The 17,500-nt window shown below is 45.2% G+C and overlaps 2 protein-coding genes across 2 annotated transcripts in view; one reads left to right on the top strand and one right to left on the bottom strand.

Moving 5' to 3' along the window:
- Positions 1-2,305, bottom strand: part of LOC112239230 — a 64,722-nt gene extending 62,417 nt beyond the window's left edge. Inside the window, exons 1-2 of the mRNA XM_042329352.1 lie at positions 1,554-2,305; positions 317-502 (exon numbers count right to left, since the gene is read on the bottom strand). The gene's annotated coding sequence lies outside the window, so the exon portion shown is untranslated. The remainder of the gene's footprint in view (positions 1-316; positions 503-1,553) is intronic.
- LOC112259691 (gastrula zinc finger protein XlCGF57.1) overlaps positions 1-17,500 on the top strand; it is a 1,127,091-nt gene that overhangs the window by 489,373 nt on the left and 620,218 nt on the right. The window lies entirely within an intron of this gene.

The raw sequence follows: 17,500 nt of genomic DNA on the forward strand, positions 1-17,500 counted from the left end.
AACTCTAGAAAACTAGAACTCTAGAACTCTAGAAAACTAGAACTCTAGAACTCTAGAAAACTCTAGAATAGAATATATTATCTCCAAGTTTTTCTAAGATAAAACAGGGGGACATGTGTGTGTGTTATATATATATATATATATATATATATCTACTAAGATAAAACAGGATCATACTCACATTATGGGGAACCAGGTCCTCATACTGGTGGAACCAGGGTCCTCATATATATATATATATATTGTATAAGGACCCTGATTCCACCAGTATGATCTACTACATTACCCATAATGCTGTGTGTATGAATACCCTCACCTTTGATTCCCTTGTCGTGGTTGAAGGCGTCCAGGTCAGATATCTGATAGAGAGGACCCTGGTTCCACCAGTTCATCTCAGGTATGGGTTTACACCTGGGGGACGATGATCACTATGGCTTCAGCCAGTATCCCCACACAGCACAACCAGAACAGAATCAGGAGAACCCAGCGAGTCCTCACCCACCTCGAGGGGAAAATTACAAAAAAAAGTTGTCACAGACTGGATAGGTTCAGTGGAATGTTGTTTTACAGCCATAGTAGTATAATGCCCCTGTAGCAAATGAGGGTTAAGTGCCTTGCCCAAGGGCCCATTTTTCACCTTGTCTGCTTGAGTATTCGAAACAGAAAACGTTTGGTTACTGGCCGCTTTAATCGACTGAAATAAATGTCAATTGTAGAAAATCAAAAGTAACAGTCAGTATCTGATGTGGCCACCAGCTGCATTAAGTACTGCAGTGCATCTCCTCCTCATGGACTGCACTAGATTTGCCAGTTCTTGCTGTGAGGTGTTACCCCACTCTTCCACCAAGGCACCTGCAAGTTCCCTGACATTTCTGGGGGGAGTGGCCCTAGCCCTCACCCTCCGATCCAACAGGTCCCAGACGTGCTCAATGGGATTGAGATCCGGGCTCTTCGCTGGCCATGGCAGAACACTGACATTCCTGTCTTGCAGGAAATCACACACAGAACGAGCAGTATGGCTGGTGGCAATTGTAATGCTGGAGGGTCATGTCAGGATGAGCCTGCAGGAAGGGTACCACATGAGGGAGGAGGATGTCTTCCCTGTAATGCACAGCGTTGAGATTGCCTGCAATGACAACAAGCTCAGTCTGATGATGCTGTGACACACCGCCCCAGACCATGATGGACCCTCCACCTCCAAATCGATCAAACTCCAGAGTATAGGCCTCGGTGAACTTAATTACCTACCGTCTGTAAGCTGTTAGTGTCTTAACGACCGTTCCACAGGTGCTTGTTCATTCATTGTTTATGGTTCATTGAACAAACAGGGAAACAGTGTTTAAACCCTTTACAATGGAGATCTGGGAAGTTATTTGGATTTTTACTAATTATCTTTGAAAGACATGTTCATGAAAAAGGGAAGTTTATTTTTTTTGCTACATGGTTACATTGTAGATTCGGTAATTCAAATTGATTCATAGCAACTTTACGTTTAATTTAGCAATAGTTTTTTTTAGTATAAACCAGCAACAACCATCTCTTAATTAACTTACCCTGGTGTGCCAGCAACTTTCATGAGCTCTTCCTTCGACAGCCCGGTAAACTTGACAGCCTCATCTAGGACCTCCAGCTTCACGCTCAGCCCCCGGTCCGTCGCCGGTCATCCGTAGTTCTCCCTGGTCTAACTCGTTCAACACGACAGCCTTCATTTCTATCTCGGTGTCCTTACTCATCTTCGGGACGATTTTTTTTTTCTTCCCCATGTAGAAAAGACACAGTGTCCACACTTTGTCAAGTTCACCTTCAATTAAAATGAAAACTTTAACCTATCCTCCGAATGAAGGATAACCTAACGACCGGGCTCTTAAAAGACGTTAAAGTCACACGTTTTCATTGCGAAGAGGTTTTTCCGAAATATAAAAAGGCAGTTTTCCTTTCCTGCTGTGGGCTACATTTCACTGTTGTGAAAAGCAGTCTGTCTACTCTATCCAAATCATTATTATATCGTCGTTATTTATATGTTGTTAACGAAACAAACCTGCTAGTTAGTTAGTTAAGCAAACCACCTTCGAACAGAGCACGGGAAGGCAGAAACCAACATTCTGCCCAAAATTAACAAAACATCTCGAAAGGTTTTTGATAATGTACCTCAAAAATGTTTTTCTTTTTCTCCCAAATACATAAAAACAAAACGTTTGCCTCATAAAATGACCGGTTAAAATAAAAAGTCGAGTCAGACTCCGTTGAGTTTGCAACAGGTGTGTGTCTATTCGCGCTCTCTGTCCGTGCGGATCCCACCGCTCAGAGTGGCTCACTTGGGTTGTGCTGGCAGGATTTTAGAACACCTACTCATTCCAGGGTTTTTCTTTATTTTTACTATTTTATACATTGTAGAATAACAGTGAAGACATCAAAACTATTTCATAACAAACATGGAATCATGTAGTAACCAAAAAAGTGTTAAACAAATCAAAATATATTTTGCACACTCTTGGCATTCTCTCAAGCAGCGTCATGAAGCTCCCGACAAAACAGTTATTGTGCTGAAAGTTGCTTCCAGAGGCAGTTTGAAACTCGGTAGTGAGTGTTGCAACAATTCTTACGTGCTTCAGCACTCAGCGGTTTCGTTCTGTGAGCTTGTGTGGCTTACCACTTCGCGGCTGAGCCGTTGTTGCTCCTAGACGTTTCCACTTCACAGTATAGAATAATAGTGAAGACCTCAACACTATGAAATAACACGTGTTCAACAAATGAACATATATTTTATATTTGAAATTCTTCAAAGTAGTACCCTAACCCTTTGTTTTGATGACAGCTTTGTACACTCTTGGCATTCTCTCAACCAGCTTCATGAGGTAGTCACCTGAAATGCATTTCAATTAACAGTTGTGCCTTCTTAAAAGTTCACTTGTGGAATTTCATTCCTTCATTTGAGCCAGTCAGTTGTGTTGTGACAAGGTTGGGGTGGTATACAGAAGATAGCCCTATTTGGTAAAAGACCAAGTCCATATTATGGCAAGAACAGCTCAAATAAGCAAAGAGAAATGACAGTCCATCATTACTTTAAGACGTGAAGATCAATATGGAAAATGTCAAGAACATTTCAATAACTCAAGTGCAGTCATAAAAACCATCAAGCACTATAATGAAACTGGCTCTCATGAGGACCACCACAGGGAATGGAAGACCCAGAGTTACCTCTGCTGCAGAGGATAAGTTCATTAGTTACCAGCCTGATTCACGCAGCCAAAATAAATGCTTCACAGAGTTTAAGTAACAGACACGTCTCAACATCAACTGTTCAGAGGACTGTGAATCGAATTGCTGCAAAGAAACCTCTACTAAAGGACACCAATAAGAAGAAGAGACTTGCTTGGGCCAAGAAACACGAGCAATGGATATTAGTCAGGTTGGAATCTGTCCTTTGGTCCGATGAGTCAAAATTTGAGATTTTTGGTTCTAACCGCCGTGTCTTTGTGAGACCCAGAGTAGGTGAACGGATGATCTCCGCATGTGTGGTTCCCACCGTGAAGCATGGAGGGGGTGTGATGGTGTGGGGGTGCATTGCTGGTGACACTGTCTGTGATTAATTTAGAATTCAAGGCACACTTAACCAGCATGCCTACCACAGCATTCTGCAGCGATACACCATCACATCTGGTTTATGCTTAGTGGGACTACCATTTGTTTTTCAACAGGACAATGACCCAACCCAAATAGCCCTGTGTAAGGGCTATTTGACCAAGACGGAGAGTGATGCAGTACTGCATCAGATGACCTGGCCTCCACAATCACCTGACCTCAAACCAATTGAGATGGTTTGGGATGAATCGGACTGCAGAGTGAAGTAAAAGCATTATCTCACATTTCTTTAAGTCTAACATTTAGTTTTCAACAGCAGAAATTTGTATAAACCTTGCTGTCTGTCTCTCCGACATTTGCAACATTGTTTCAATTTTCAAATTCGATCTCCAGCTGTCCCATAGTAATGAACGAGTCGGGATGAGAGACAGGCAGGCAGCGTTTCTCAGCTTGCATCATTTTTATGGATATATACAAATCAAATCAAATCAAATGTATTTAGCCCCATCCGAGGACACCCCCGGACAGGACCAAACAGGAAGGATATAACCCCACCCACTTTGCCAAAGCACAGGCTTTTTCAGTCTTTCCAGCTTCAGTGTGAAGTGACTGTGTTAGCTGTGATGTTGGCTAGCTCCTCTGAATAACAGTGACTGTGTTAGCTGTGATGTTGGCTAGCTCCTCTGAATAACAGTGACTGTGTTAGCTGTGATGTTGGCTAGCTCCTCTGAACAACAGTGATTGTGTTAGCTGTGATGTTGGCTAGCTCCTCTGAACAACAGTGACTGTGTTAGCTGTGATGTTGGCTAGCTCCTCTGAACAACAGTGTCTGTGTTGTTGGCAGCTTCAGTGTGAAGTGACTGTGTTAGCTGTGTTGTTGGCTAGCTCCTCTGAACAACAGTGTCCAGCTTCAGTGTGAAGTGACTGTGTTAGCTGTGTTGTTGACTAGCTCCTCTGAACAACAGTGACTGTGTTAGCTGTGTTGTTGGCTAGCTCCTCTGAACAACAGTGACTGTGTTAGCTGTGATGTTGGCTAGCTCCTCTGAACAACAGTGATTGTGTTAGCTGTGATGTTGGCTAGCTCCTCTGAACAACAGTGACTGTGTTAGCTGTGATGTTGGCTAGCTCCTCTGAACAACAGTGACTGTGTTAGCTGTGTTGTTGGCTAGCTCCTCTGAACAACAGTGACTGTGTTAGCTGTGATGTTGGCTAGCTCCTCTGAACAACAGTGACTGTGTTAGCTGTGATGTTGGCTAGCTCCTCTGAACAACAGTGACTGTGTTAGCTGTGATGTTGGCTAGCTCCTCTGAACAACAGTGACTGTGTTAGCTGTGATGTTGGCTAGCTCCTCTGAACAACAGTGACTGTGTTAGCTGTGATGTTGGCTAGCTCCTCTGAACAACAGTGACTGTGTTAGCTGTGTTGTTGGCTAGCTCCTCTGAACAACAGTGATTGTGTTGCTGTGTTGTTGGTTGGCTCCTCTGAACAACAGTGACTGTGTTAGCTGTGTTGTTGGCTAGCTCCTCTGAACAACAGTGATTGTGTTAGCTGTGATGTTGGCTAGCTCCTCTGAACAACAGTGATTGTGTTAGCTGTGTTGTTGGCTAGCTCCTCTGAACAACAGTGATTGTGTTAGCTGTGTTGTTGGCTAGCTCCTCTGAACAACAGTGTCCAGCTTCAGTGTGAAGTGACTGTGTTAGCTGTGTTGTTGGCTAGCTCCTCTGAACAACAGTGTCCAGCTTCAGTGTGAAGTGACTGTGTTAGCTGTGATGTTGGCTAGCTCCTCTGAACAACAGTGTCCAGCTTCAGTGTGAAGTGACTGTGTTAGCTGTGATGTTGGCTAGCTCCTCTGAACAACAGTGAAGTGACTGTGTTAGCTGTGATGTTGGCTAGCTCCTCTGAACAACAGTGTCCAGCTTCAGTGTGAAGTGACTGTGTTAGCTGTGATGTTGGCTAGCTCCTCTGAACAACAGTGTCCAGCTTCAGTGTGAAGTGACTGTGTTAGCTGTGACTGTGTTGCTGTGTTGTTGGCTAGCTCCTCTGAACAACAGTGTCCAGCTTCAGTGTGAAGTGACTGTGTTAGCTGTGATGTTGGCTAGCTCCTCTGAACAACAGTGTCCAGCTTCAGTGTGAAGTGACTGTGTTAGCTGTGATGTTGGCTAGCTCCTCTGAACAACAGTGTCCAGCTTCAGTGTGAAGTGACTGTGTTAGCTGTGATGTTGGCTAGCTCCTCTGAACAGTGTCCACAGTGTCCAGCTTCAGTGTGAAGTGACTGTGTTAGCTGTGTTGTTGGCTAGCTCCTCTGAACAACAGTGTCCAGCTTCAGTGTGAAGTGACTGTGTTAGCTGTGATGTTGGCTAGCTCCTCTGAACAACAGTGTCCAGCTTCAGTGTGAAGTGACTGTGTTAGCTGTGATGTTGGCTAGCTCCTCTGAACAACAGTGTCCAGCTTCAGTGTGAAGTGACTGTGTTAGCTGTGATGTTGGCTAGCTCCTCTGAACAACAGTGTCCAGCTTCAGTGTGAAGTGACTGTGTTAGCTGTGTTGTTGGCTAGCTCCTCTGAACAACAGTGTCCAGCTTCAGTGTGAAGTGACTGTGTTAGCTGTGTTGTTGGCTAGCTCCTCTGAACAACATTGCAAGTGACTGTGTTAGCTGTGAGCAGATTATCTATGCCAGTGAGAAGTGACTGCATTGTTATGGATGTCCCAATAAATGTCACTGAAAACAGCTTAAATAAATGCAAAACAAATACAGTGTCCAGCTGTCTGCAGTGTTTGACGTGTTTGACGTGACTGTGTTAGCCAACTACTGTTCTGTTGTTGGCTGTGTTGTTGGCTAGCTCCTCTGAACAACATTGCAATGACTGTGTGAGCCAGACTGTTATCTCTGTCTGCAGTGTTTGAAATTGTTATGCCAACTACTGTTGTTGTTCTGTCTGTAGTGTTACGTGACTGTGTTAGCCAACTACTGTTGTTGTTCTGTCTGTAGTGTTGGACGTGCTGTGTTAGCCAACTACTGTTGTTGTTCTGTCTGTAGTGTTTGACGTGACTGTGTTAGCCAACTACTGTTGTTGTTCTGTCTGTAGTGTTGGACGTGACTGTGTTAGCCAACTACTGTTGTTGTTCTGTCTGTAGTGTTGGACGTGACTGTGTTAGCCAACTACTGTTGTTGTTCTGTCTGCAGTGTTTGACGTGACTGTGTTAGCCAACTACTGTTGTTGTTCTGTCTGTAGTGTTGGCCGTGACTGTGTTAGCCAACTACTGTTGTTGTTCTGTCTGTAGTGTTGGACGTGACTGTGTTAGCCAACTACTGTTGTTGTTCTGTCTGTAGTGTTTGACGTGACTGTGTTAGCCAACTACTGTTGTTGTCTGTCTGTAGTGTTGGCCGTGACTGTGTTAGCCAACTACTGTTGTTGTTCTGTCTGTAGTGTTTGACGTGACTGTGTTAGCCAACTACTGTTGTTGTTCTGTCTGTAGTGTTTGATGTGACTGTGTTAGCCAACTACTGTTGTTGTTCTGTCTGTAGTGTTTGACGTGACTGTGAATTAGCCGTAGTTAGCTAGCTAGCAAGCAGGAGATAAGAACGGGTCTCGTCCATAGATACAGAACAAAGACCGACTGGGTCTCGTCCATAGATACAGAACAAAGACGGACTGGGTCTCGTCCATAGATACACAACAAAGACCGACTGGGTCTCGTCCATAGATACACAACAAAGACGGACTGGGTCTCGTCCATAGATACACAACAAAGACGGACTGGGTCTCGTCCATAGATACACAACAAAGACGGACTGGGTCTCGTCCATAGATACACAACAAAGACGGACTGGGTCTCGTCCATAGATACACAACAAAGACGGACTGGGTCTCGTCCATAGATACTGAATGACTGGGTCAAAAATATTTGAAAATATTTCAATCATTATTTGAATATGTTGGTAACCCGTTGTATGAAAGGCATTACACCCTCGAAGCCGGTGTTGGGAGGATATATTGGCACAAGTTTGCCGGCCCTCAACATGCCAACATGGTCAGCCGTTACGATGCTCACACACTGTGTTGCTTTTGCCAGCGTACACCCACACATGTAGTGTATTGTGGCATTCTCCTTTACTGTTCATTTGGCAGTTACCTGGACTTTCACTGCTTGTCTTATCTAGTCTCTGTGTCAACTTTTGATCCTCTCCTATAACCCCTGCCCTGTCCAACCCCTCTCTCTCTAACCCCTGCCCTGTCCAACCCCTCTCTCTCTAACCCCTGCCCTGTCCAACCCCTCTCTCTCTAACCCCTGCCCTGTCCAACCCCTCTCTCTCTAACCCCTGCCCTGTCCAACCCCTCTCTATATCTAACCCCTGCCCTGTCCAACACCTCTCTATCTCTAACCCCTGCACTGTCCACCCCTCTCTATATCTAACCCCTGACGTGTCCAACCCCTCTCTATATCTAACCCCTGACGTGTCCACCCCTCTCTATATCTAACCCCTGACGTGTCCAACCCCTCTCTATATCTAACCCCTGACGTGTCCACCCCTCTCTATATCTAACCCCTGACGTGTCCAACCCCTCTCTATATCTAACCCCTGACGTGTCCACCCCTCTCTATATCTAACCCCTGACGTGTCCAACCCCTCTCTATATCTAACCCCTGCCCTGTCCAACCCCTCTCTATCTCTAACCCCTGCCCTGTCCAACCCCTCTCTATATCTAACCCCTGCCCTGTCCAACCCCTCTCTATCTCTAACCCCTGCACTGTCCACCCCTCTCTATATCTAACCCCTGACGTGTCCAACCCTCTCTATATCTAACCCCTGACCTGTCTAACCCCTCTCTATCTCTAACCCCTGCCCTGTCCAACCCCTCTCTATATCTAACCCCTGCCCTGTCCAACCCCTCTCTATCTCTAACCCCTGCACTGTCCACCCCTCTCTATATCTAACCCCTGACGTGTCCAACCCCTCTCTATATCTAACCCCTGACCTGTCCAACCCTCTCTATCTCTAACCCCTGCCCTGTCCAACCCCTCTCTATCTCTAACCCCTGCCCTGTCCAACCCCCTCTCTCTCTAACCCATGACCTGTCCAACCCCTCTCTCTAACCCCTGCCCTGTCCAACCCCTCTCTCTCTAACCCCTGCCCTGTCCAACCCCTCTCTATCTCTAACCCCTGCACTGTCCAACCCCTCTCTATATCAAACCCTGACCTGTCCAACCCCTCTCTATATCTAACCCCTGACCTGTCCAACCCCTCTCTATATCTAACCCCTGCCCTGTCCAACCCCTCGCTCTCTAACCCCTGACCTGTCCAACCCCCTCTCTCTAACCCCTGCCCAGTCCAACCCCCTCTCTCTAACCCCTGCCCTGTCCAACCCCCTCTCTCTAACCCCTGTCCTGTCCAACCCCTCTCTCTCTAACCCCTGCCCTGTCCAACCCCCTCTCTCTAACCCCTGTCCAGTCCAACCCCTCTCTCTCTCTAACCCCTGCCCTGTCCAACCCCTCTCTCTCTAACCCCTGCCCTGTCCAACCCCTCTCTATATCTAACCCCTTCCCTGTCCAACCCCTCTCTATATCTAACCCCTGCCCTGTCCAACCCCTCTCTATATCTAACCCCTGACCTGTCCAACACCTCTCTCTAACACCTTTGATCCTCCAGCGTCTCTCACTCCCTCCATATTTCTCACACTAACTAGTCCCTACACACACACTAACTAGTCCCTATATAAACACTAACTAGTCCCTATATAAACACTAACTAGTCCCTACACCCACACGAACTAGTCCCTACACCCACACTAACTAGTCCCTACACCCACACTAACTAGTCCCTATATAAACACTAACTAGTCTCTATATAAACACTAACTAGTCCCTACACACGCACTAACTAGTCCCTACACCCACACTAACTAGTCCCTACACCCACACTACCGAGTTTCTTTATTAACACTAACTAGTCCCTACACCCACACTAACTAGTCCCTACACCCACACTAACTAGTCCCTACACCCACACTAACTAGTCCCTATATAAACACTAACTAGTCCCTACACACACACTAACTAGTCCCTACACCCACAATAACTGGTCCCTACACCCACACTAACTAGTCCCTACACCCACACTACCGAGTCTCTTTATCAACACTAACTAGTCCCTATATCAATGCAAACTAGTCCCTACACCCACACTAACTAGTCCCTACACCCACACTAACTATTATCTTTATCAACACTAACTAGTCCCTATATCAACACTAACTAGTCCCAACACCCACACTAACTAGTCCCTACTAACTAGTCCATACACCCACACTAACTAGTCCCTACTAACTAGTCCATACACCCACACTAACTAGTCCCTACACCGACACAAACTAGTCCCTACACCACCACTAACTAGTACCTACATTGACACTAACTAGTCCCTACATCCACACTAACTAGTCTTTACACCCATTAATATGTATCTCTATCTCTACTGTTTCTCTCACTCCATAATGGATGATATTCGTGGACAAAGAGCAGACTGTTTGCAGTAGGTGAACTCACACACCCTCCCTCCCTCTATGCCTCCCTCCCTCCCTCCCTCCCTCTCTCCCTCCCTCTCTGCCTCCCTCCTTCCCTCCCTCCCTCTCTGTCTCCCTCTCTCCCTCCCTCTCTGCCTCCCTCCTTCCCTCCCTGTCTCCCTCTCTGCCTCCCTCTCTCCCTTCCTCCCTCCCTCGCTCTGCCAGACTGTCTGTGTGTAGAACAATGGTTGGATGTTTCCATGTGACAGGTCATAGAATGCTGGCTGCCTGGCTACCATGGTGTATGTGTGTGAACTGTGATGTGTTGTGTGTGTGTGTGTGTGTGTGTGTGTGTGTGTGTGTGTGTGTGTGTGTGTGTGTGTGTGTGTGTGTGTGTGTGTGTGTGTGCGTGTTTGCGTGTGTGAGGAGAATTCCAAACAGTTGAGTTCCCCCCATGCCTGCAGGCTTATAGCCATACTGATTGACCCCATAGGAATACACCCATGTCACTACCTCCTCCCCTCTCTCACTGTCTCTGTGTTCTATTCTAAACATCACTGTTCTGGAGTTCTGTTCTCTGAGTGAGGCTACTGTAGAATGGGTTCTGGAGTTCTGTTCTCTGAGTGAGGCTACTGTAGAATGGGTTCTGGAGTTCTGTTCTCTGAGGCTACTGTAGAATGTGTTCTGGAGTTCTGTTCTCTGAGTGAGGCTACTGTAGAATGTGTTCTGGAGTTCTGTTCTCTGAGGCTACTGTAGAATGTGTTCTGGAGTTCTGTTCTCTACGTGAGGCTACTGTAGAATGTGTTCTGGAGTTCTGTTCTCTGAGGCTACTGTAGAATGTGTTCTGGAGTTCTGTTCTCTGAGGCTACTGTAGAATGTGTTCTGGAGTTCTGTTCTCTGTAGCTACTGTAGAATGGGTTCTGGAGTTCTGCTCTCTGAGGCTACTGTAGAATGTGTTCTGGAGTTCTCTTCTCTAAGTGAGGCTACTGTAGAATGTGTTCTGGAGTTCTGCTCTCTGAGGCTACTGTAGAATGTGTTCTGGAGTTCTCTTCTCTAAGTGAGGCTACTGTAGAATGTGTTCTGGAGTTCTGTTCTCTGAGGCTACTGTAGAATGTGTTCTGGAGTTCTGTTCTCTGAGTGAGGCTACTGTAGAATGTGTTCTGGATTTCTGTTCTCTGAGGCTACTGTAGAATGTGTTCTGGAGTTCTGTTCTCTACGTGAGGCTACTGTAGAATGTGTTCTGGAGTTCTGTTCTCTGAGGCTACTGTAGAATGTGTTCTGGAGTTCTGTTCTCTATGTGAGGCTACTGTAGAATGTGTTCTGGAGTTCTGTTCTCTGAGGCTACTGTAGAATGTGTTCTGGAGTTCTGTTCTCTGAGGCTACTGTAGAATGTGTTCTGGAGTTCTGTTCTCTGAGGCTACTGTAGAATGTGTTCTGGAGTTCTGTTCTCTGAGGCTACTGTTGAATGTGTTCTGGAGTTCTGTTCTCTACGTGAGGCTACTGTAGAATGTGTTCTGGAGTTCTGTTCTCTGAGGCTACTGTAGAATGTGTTCTGGAGTTCTGTTCTACACGTGAGGCTACTGTAGAATGTGTTCTGGAGTTCTGTTCTCTGAAGCTACTGTAGAATGTGTTCTGGAGTTCTGTTCTCTGAGGCTACTGTAGAATGTGTTCTGGAGTTCTGTTCTCTACGTGAGGCTACTGTAGAATGTGTTCTGGAGTTCTGTTCTCTGAGGCTACTGTAGAATGTGTTCTGGAGTTCTGTTCTACACGTGAGGCTACTGTAGAATGTGTTCTGGAGTTCTGTTCTCTGAAGCTACTGTAGAATGTGTTCTGGAGTTCTGTTCTCTGAGGCTACTGTAGAATGTGTTCTGGAGTTCTGTTCTCTATGTGAGGCTACTGTAGAATGTGTTCTGGAGTTCTGTACTATGAGGCTACTGTAGAATGTGTTCTGGAGTTCTGTTCTCTGAGGCTACTGTAGAATGAGTTCTGGAGTTCTGTTCTCTATGTGAGGCTACTGTAGAATGTGTTCTGGAGTTCTGTTCTCTGAGGCTACTGTAGAATGTGTTCTGGAGTTCTGTTCTCTGAGGCTACTGTAGAATGTGTTCTGGATTTCTGTTCTCTGAGGCTACTGTAGAATGTGTTCTGGAGTTCTGTTCTCTGAGGCTACTGTAGAATGTGTTCTGGAGTTCTGTTCTCTGAGGCTACTGTAGAATGTGTTCTGGAGTTCTGTTCTCTACGTGAGGCTACTGTAGAATGTGTTCTGGAGTTCTGTTCTCTGAGGCTGCTGTAGAATGTGTTCTGGAGTTCTGTTCTCTGAGGCTACTGTTGAATGTGTTCTGGAGTTCTGTTCTCTACGTGAGGCTACTGTAGAATGTGTTCTGGAGTTCTGTTCTCTGAGGCTACTGTAGAATGTGTTCTGGAGTTCTGTTCTCTACGTGAGGCTACTGTAGAATGTGTTCTGGAGTTCTGTTCTCTGAGGCTACTGTAGAATGTGTTCTGGAGTTCTGTTCTCTTAGGCTACTGTAGAATGGGTTCTGGAGTTCTGTTCTCTGAGGCTACTGTAGAATGTGTTCTGGAGTTCTGTACTCTGAGGCTACTGTAGAATGTGTTCTGGAGTTCTGTTCTCTGAGGCTACTGTAGAATGTGTTCTGGAGTTCTGTTCTCTGAGGCTACTGTAGAATGTGTTCTGGAGTTCTGTACTCTGAGGCTACTGTAGAATGTGTTCTGGAGTTCTGTTCTCTGAGGCTCTGAGGCTACTGTAGAATGTGTTCTGGAGTTCTGTTCTCTGAGGCTACTGTAGAATGTGTTCTGGAGTTCTGTTCTCTGAGGCTACTGTAGAATGTGTTCTGGAGTTCTGTTCTCTGAGGCTATTGTAGAATGTGTTCTGGAGTTCTGTTCTCTGAGGCTACTGTAGAATGTGTTCTGGAGTTCTGTTCTCTGAGGCTACTGTAGAATGTGTTCTGGAGTTCTGTTCTCCACGTGAGGCTACTGTAGAATGTGTTCTGGAGTTCTGTTCTCTAGGCTACTGTGAGGCGTGAGGCTACTGTAGAATGTGTTCTGGAGTTCTGTTCTCTGAGGCTACTGTAGAATGTGTTCTGGAGTTCTGTCTCTCTGAGGCTACTGTAGAATGTGTTCTGGAGTTCTGTTCTCTGAGGCTACTGTAGAATGTGTTCTGGAGTTCTGTCTCTCTGGAGGCTACTGTAGAATGTGTTCTGGAGTTCTGTTCTCTGAGGCTACTGTAGAATGTGTTCTGGAGTTCTGTTCTCTGAGGCTACTGTAGAATGTGTTCTGGAGTTCTGTTCTATACGTGAGGCTACTGTAGAATGTGTTCTGGAGTTCTGTTCTCTGAGGCTACTGTAGAATGTGTTCTGGAGTTCTGTTCTCTGAGGCTACTGTAGAATGTGTTCTGGAGTTCTGTTCTCTACGTGAGGCTACTGTAGAATGTGTTCTGGAGTTCTGTTCTCTGAGGCTACTGTAGAATGTGTTCTGGAGTTCTGTTCTCTGAGGCTACTGTAGAATGTGTTCTGGAGTTCTGTTCTCTACGTGAGGCTACTGTAGAATGTGTTCTGGAGTTCTGTACTCTGAGGCTACTGTAGAATGTGTTCTGGAGTTCTGTTCTCTACGTGAGGCTACTGTAGAATGTGTTCTGGAGTTCTGTTCTCTGAGGCTACTGTAGAATGTGTTCTGGAGTTCTGTTCTCTATGTGAGGCTACTGTAGAATGTGTTCTGGAGTTCTGTTCTCTGAGGCTACTGTAGAATGTGTTCTGGAGTTCTGTACTCTGAGGCTACTGTAGAATGTGTTCTGGAGTTCTGTTCTCTGAGGCTACTGTAGAATGTGTTCTGGAGTTCTGTTCTATACGTGAGGCTACTGTAGAATGTGTTCTGGAGTTCTGTTCTCTGAGTGAGGCTACTGTAGAATGTGTTCTGGAGTTCTGTACTCTGAGGCTACTGTAGAATGTGTTCTGGTGTTCTGTTCTCTACGTGAGGCTACTGTAGAATGTGTTCTGGAGTTCTGTACTCTGAGGCTACTGTAGAATGTGTTCTGGAGTTCTGTACTCTGAGGCTACTGTAGAATGTGTTCTGGAGTTCTGTACTCTGTAGCTACTGTAGAATGTGTTCTGGAGTTCTGTTCTCTACGTGAGGCTACTGTAGAATGTGTTCTGGAGTTCTGTTCTCTACGTGAGGCTACTGTAGAATGTGTTCTGGAGTTCTGTACTCTGAGGCTACTGTAGAATGTGTTCTGGAGTTCTGTTCTCTATGTGAGGCTACTGTAGAATGTGTTCTGGAGTTCTGTTCTCTGAGGCTACTGTAGAATGTGTTCTGGAGTTCTGTTCTCTACGTGAGGCTACTCTAGAATGTGTTCTGGAGTTCTGTTCTCTGAGGCTACTGTAGAATGTGTTCTGGAGTTCTGTTCTCTATGTGAGGCTACTGTAGAATGTGTTCTGGAGTTCTGTACTCTGAGGCTACTGTAGAATGTGTTCTGGAGTTCTGTTCTCTACGTGAGGCTACTGTAGAATGTGTTCTGGAGTTCTGTTCTCTGAGGCTACTGTAGAATGTGTTCTGGAGTTCTGTTCTCTGAGGCTACTGTAGAATGAGTTCTGGAGTTCTGTTCTCTACGTGAGGCTACTGTAGAATGTGTTCTGGAGTTCTGTTCTCTGAGGCTACTGTAGAATGTGTTCTGGAGTTCTGTTCTCTGAGGCTACTGTAGAATGAGTTCTGGAGTTCTGTTCTCTACGTGAGGCTACTGTAGAATGTGTTCTGGAGTTCTGTTCTCTGAGGCTACTGTAGAATGTGTTCTGGAGTTCTGTTCTCTATGTGAGACTACTGTAGAATGTGTTCTGGAGTTCTGTTCTCTGAGGCTACTGTAGAATGTGTTCTGGAGTTCTGTTCTCTGAGGCTACTGTAGAATGTGTTCTGGAGTTCTGTACTCTGAGGCTACTGTAGAATGTGTTCTGGAGTTCTGTACTCTGAGGCTACTGTAGAATGTGTTCTGGAGTTCTGTTCTCTGAGGCTACTGTAGAATGGGTTCTGGAGTTCTGTACTCTGAGGCTACTGTAGAATGGGTTCTGGAGTTCTGTACTCTGAGGCTACTGTAGAATGTTTTCTGGAGTTCTGTTCTCTATGTGAGGCTACTGTAGAATGTGTTCTGGAGTTCTGTACTCTGAGGCTACTGTAGAATGGGTTCTGGAGTTCTGTACTCTGAGGCTACTGTAGAATGTGTTCTGGAGTTCTGTTCTCTGAGGCTACTGTAGAATGGGTTCTGGAGTTCTGTTCTCTGAGGCTACTGTAGAATGTGTTCTGGAGTTCTGTACTCTGAGGCTACTGTAGAATGTGTTCTGGAGTTCTGTTCTCTGAGGCTACTGTAGAATGTGTTCTGGAGTTCTGTACTCTACGTGAGACTACTGTAGAATGTGTTCTGGAGTTCTGTTCTCTGAGGCTACTGTAGAATGTGTTCTGGAGTTCTGTTCTCTGAGGCTACTGTAGAATGTGTTCTGGAGTTCTGTACTCTGAGGCTACTGTAGAATGTGTTCTGGAGTTCTGTTCTCTGAGTGAGGCTACTGTAGAATGTGTTCTGGAGTTCTGTACTCTGAGGCTACTGTAGAATGTGTTCTGGTGTTCTGTTCTCTACGTGAGGCTACTGTAGAATGTGTTCTGGAGTTCTGTACTCTGAGGCTACTGTAGAATGTGTTCTGGAGTTCTGTACTCTGTAGCTACTGTAGAATGTGTTCTGGAGTTCTGTTCTCTACGTGAGGCTACTGTAGAATGTGTTCTGGAGTTCTGTTCTCTACGTGAGGCTACTGTAGAATGTGTTCTGGAGTTCTGTTCTCTGAGGCTACTGTAGAATGTGTTCTGGAGTTCTGTTCTCTACGTGAGGCTACTGTAGAATGTGTTCTGGAGTTCTGTTCTCTGAGGCTACTGTAGAATGTGTTCTGGAGTTCTGTTCTCTACGTGAGGCTACTGTAGAATGTGTTCTGGAGTTCTGTTCTCTGAGGCTACTGTAGAATGTGTTCTGGAGTTCTGTTCTCTATGTGAGGCTACTGTTGAATGTGTTCTGGAGTTCTGTTCTCTGAGGCTACTGTAGAATGTGTTCTGGAGTTCTGTTCTCTACGTGAGGCTACTGTTGAATTGGTGGAATCTCTTCCTTTCCAGTTGTGTAGTATTTGTTGGAGTGTATCATTCTACAGACATAAACTAACTTAGACACTGCATGAATACGCAGAAGGGAGACAGTACAGCCTGGTCTCATAGACTAGACTTCACAAAGTAAATGTAAATCCGGTATACTGAAATGAGTATGATATGTTATGTTTGGTATGGTTACCTAAGACAGATGGTTACTTAACGTAAAGGGAAATGAAAGTGGTTGGTCAGGGTGGATGGGTGTATAACCCAAAGGTTGCGAGTTTGAATCTACTCACAGACAACTTTAGCATTTTAGTTCATTGGCAATTTCAACTACTTGGTACTTTTTAGCTACTTTGCAACTACTTAGCATGTTAGCTAACCCTTCCCCTAACCCTTTTAGCTAACCCTAACCCTAACCTTAACCCTTTTAGCTAAACCCTCACCCTAATCTAACTCCTAAACTTAACCTTAACCCTAACCCCTAGCCTAGATAACATTAACCAGCTAGCTAACGTTAGCCACTTAGCTAGAATTCCTAACATATAGTAAGTAGTAAAGGGAGTGTTTCGGATTTAGTAACAAAATAATACAAAAATGCTCTGAGACCAGCTTGGACAGTAGCACATCTTTACTGATGTCACTCTGTAGAGATGGTTCTCCCTTTTCTTCACCTTCACATTTCTCTCTCTCTCTCTCTCTCTCTCTCTCTCTCTGTCTCTCTCTCTGTCTCCCTTCTCAATTCAATTCAATTCAAGGGCTTTATTGGCATGGGAAACATGTGTTAACATTGCCAAAGCAAGTGAGGTAGACAACATACAAAGTGAATATATAAAGTGAAAAACAACAAAAATTAACAGTAAACATTACACATACAGAAGTTTCAAAACAGTAAAGACATTACAAATGTCATATTATATATATACAGTGTTTTAACAATGTACAAATGGTTAAAGGACACAAGATAAAATAAATAAGCATAAATATGGGTTGTATTTACAATGGTGTGTGTTCTTCACTGGTTGCCCTTTTCTCGTGGCAACAGGTCACAAATCTTGCTGCTGTGATGGCACACTGTGGAATTTCACCCAATAGATATGGGAGTTTTTCAAAATTGGATTTGTTTTCGAATTCTTTGTGGATCTGTGTAATCTGAGGGAAATATGTCTCTCTAATATGGTCATACATTGGGCAGGAGGTTAGGAAGTGCAGCTCAGTTTCCACCTCATTTTGTGGGCAGTGAGCACATAGCCTGTCTTCTCTTGAGAGCCAGGTCTGCCTACGATGACCTTTC

Source organism: Oncorhynchus tshawytscha, linkage group LG10 (assembly GCF_018296145.1).
Source record: "Oncorhynchus tshawytscha isolate Ot180627B linkage group LG10, Otsh_v2.0, whole genome shotgun sequence".
NCBI classification, from domain to species: domain Eukaryota; kingdom Metazoa; phylum Chordata; class Actinopteri; order Salmoniformes; family Salmonidae; genus Oncorhynchus; species Oncorhynchus tshawytscha.